Below are 3,199 nucleotides of genomic sequence, written 5' to 3' on the forward strand. Positions count from 1 at the left end.
GCTGAGCAAAAAAAAAAGGGAATTTGCGGACAAGACAGCTGGAGAAAGGCTTTGCCCAGCCCTACAACTATTGGTCTAGTAATTTATCAACATCATTTTTTGATTAGGGTAGCAGTGCAGGGTTATTGTATTCTATTTAGATTGGCACCTGATTCGTAGGACCTATGGTTTTGCTAGTCTGCTGGTTTCTACCTTGTATATTTAGTACCTCTGGTACTCACAGTTATTAATACAAATTATAATTTTGCTGATAAAAAAAGATAATACAAGAGAGAGAGAAGGGCAGTGGCAGTCACAACATATATATAGAGAAGGGCAATAGATAAAATTACAAAAACATTCAACACTAACAATGAACAAGTTCTGAGAGTTTAAATCACAGTAAATACTTCAAAGATATCAGTCCAATGAAAGAAAGGTCATGTAGACAGGCATAACATAAGTTACAAATATACCAGTAATGCATACAACAACAATTTCAAATTAGTTTTCGAATCAAAGATATAAATACCTGACTTTGAGGCTTCAAAGATATAATCAAAGTGCTTCCACAGCAACGCCAATTAGCAGTAGTAAATGATAGCCCTAAAAAAACCCATACAGAAATTAGCCACAGTGTATTTAAAGCCTTTTATCAACAATATGACTCTCACTTCATGGTGATACATTGACTCTCAAAAGACATTATACTGAGAGTGTATTTAAAGCCTTTTTCAGTCATTTTATCAAGCAGCTCATTGATAATTTTTTAAGAATACATATCATACTTCTATCCAGTCAAACTAAAGCAATAACTAATTAATTTAATTAAACAGGGACCAATTTAGACGTGAATCATTAAAGGTAGATGATGGCATTCAAAGAATGATAGCGCCTGTCCACCCATTAACCTAATTACCCAGTCACTGTAAAGTTTGAAATGCTTCCTTGTCCAGGTTTTTTTTTTCAGCTTGCTTATATAGCTCATGCTTCCCTTTAAATTATGTTTTCTATTGGTCTTTCCTTTTTAACCTTTTTATTTCATTTAAGTTCCAAAATGTGTTCTACTTTTAAAAAGTTTGATATGTTAAAATATGTTCTACTTCTAAAGGCTTTACTAAGAGGATTTGAATTAGCTTCTGGTGTAAACATTAATTTTGTCAAAACTCAGTTTGGGATTATAGGTGGTGGAGTCAATTAGGCTCTAGAAGCAGCTAATATCCTGCATTGCAAACAACTGGATTATCCTTTTTTTTTTTGGAAGGAAAAAATATGTATATTAATATTGAACAGAAGAAGATTGCATGGGTATCTTGGACACAATGCTGTGCTTCTAGAGATGCAGGAGGATTGGGGATCAAAGATTTTAGAATTTTAAATAATTCTCTACTAATCAAGTGGAAATGGTACATGTTTCACCAACCAGAACAGCTGTGGAATAGGATCCTGATTTCTAAATATCAGGGCTGGAGAGGGTTGGATCAGGGGCCTCACAAATAGCATTTCTCCACCTGGTGGGCTAACCTAAAGGCACTCAATCAAGATCACAATATGACTGTTGTCTCTAAACAATTCTGCTGGAAGATGGGTAGGGGTGATCAGATTTTGTTCTGGGAAGATGCCTGGGCTGAGGATGGAATTCCACTCAAAGATCAATTTCCAGATTTGTACTCAATTTCCTCTCAAAGAAATCATATAGTGGCTGATATGGGATCCTTTGCCTGGAGGTTGTTATGGGATAGACTTCCCACTAAGGACAACCTGGCCAAGAGGCAAATTCTAATTAATAATGATCTATGCCCTTTCTGCCACAGCAAGCCTGAGTCTGCTCCCCATTTATTTTTCACCTGTGAAAAAATTCAACCTCTGTGGTGGGAATTCCTATCCTGGGTGAAGGAACACAGAACCATCCATTGTAAACCAATGGATAATTTTGTCCAACATGCTCCTACTGTAGGAACACAGGCTGTTGGTAGAAGATGGAAAATCTGGTGGCTGGCAGCCACAAACTCAATCTGGAAAGTCAGGAATGATATAATTTTTCAAAACCAATCCTTTGATATCTCTAAATTGGCAGACACCACTCTTTTCCTTATGTGGACCTGGCTGAAGGGGTGGGAAAAGGACTTCACTGTCTCTTTTACACAGTGGTCCTCAACAATGTCTTTAGTATTTATTTAACACTATTAGGAAGGGCTGGTTTTATATGCTGTATTTTGTTGGGTGCCTATATGGCTATTTTCTTATGTAATGTCTCTTTGTAATCTGTAGTACCACTAGTACTTCTAATTATCAATATAAATTATCTTTGCAGTTCAAAAAAAAAATATTAAACAGAACAGTACCACAGGTACTGAAAATAAAAGATACAAGACACAAAAGTGCCACCTTCCAAAAAGCAAAACAAACCCAACAATAACCCAGCACAAGGACCCCAATACATATAATCAGAAATTTAACCAAAGGCCATCATAAGCACCTTTTGAGGTTCAAAAGGAATGCCATGAAACAACAAAGAATTCCTAAGCAATCAGCAAACCTTTCTATTTCTATTTTTTACACATTTAAAACTCAAACATATAAAATAAAAAATATATAACAAACTAACAAAGATAAAGACAAAAAAAAGGAAATATAAACTCACCTCAGTTGGTGCTGCTGCCCATCATTTCACTCTCACAACAAATAGGAATCATGTACCTACATGGAAGAAATAATCACACAACACACAATGATCAGAATAAGCAAATGCATATAATTAAGCATGATACAATATCAATATTCATGGAAGTAACAATGACTTGTCAAAAATTTGGATGAAATTCAATATGTAAATCAAAGCTTTGTCCCTGAAACCCTCTATGTAAATTTGACATCCTCATCTCTCCCTTCCTGAAAACCCACTAAAAACTGCCTAACCACCCCTGCTATTACTCCATAATTTATTCTGCAATAACTGCTTAAGGCAGTTACATATGGTCCTAAATCACTGCACATTTAGTTACGATTAACCCTTTGTGCCTAACTAGGGTTTTGAAACATCACAACAGAGATAGACCATTGAACAATGGATTTTCATCATTAACATACAACAGAGACATACCTTCGATGGAAGCGCAGACACGAACTCCACAAACGCGAACTCGACAATGTGGTTGCAGTCACAGAAGCGCAGCCCAGTTTGCGACAAACACGAACTCAGGCAGAAGGAGAAACAACA

The 3,199-nt window shown here is 36.1% G+C and overlaps 1 long non-coding RNA gene across 1 annotated transcript; it reads right to left on the bottom strand.

Annotated features, from left to right (window-relative positions):
- Window positions 1-542: 542 nt before the first annotated feature.
- LOC114408251 lies at window positions 543-3,199 on the bottom strand. Its single transcript, XR_003665867.1, has 3 exons — window positions 3,083-3,199; window positions 2,624-2,679; window positions 543-585 (listed from the first exon to the last, which is right to left on the bottom strand). It is a non-coding gene; the product is annotated as an uncharacterized LOC114408251 (long non-coding RNA).

Source organism: Glycine soja, chromosome 4 (genome assembly GCF_004193775.1).
Source record: "Glycine soja cultivar W05 chromosome 4, ASM419377v2, whole genome shotgun sequence".
NCBI lineage: Eukaryota > Viridiplantae > Streptophyta > Magnoliopsida > Fabales > Fabaceae > Glycine > Glycine soja.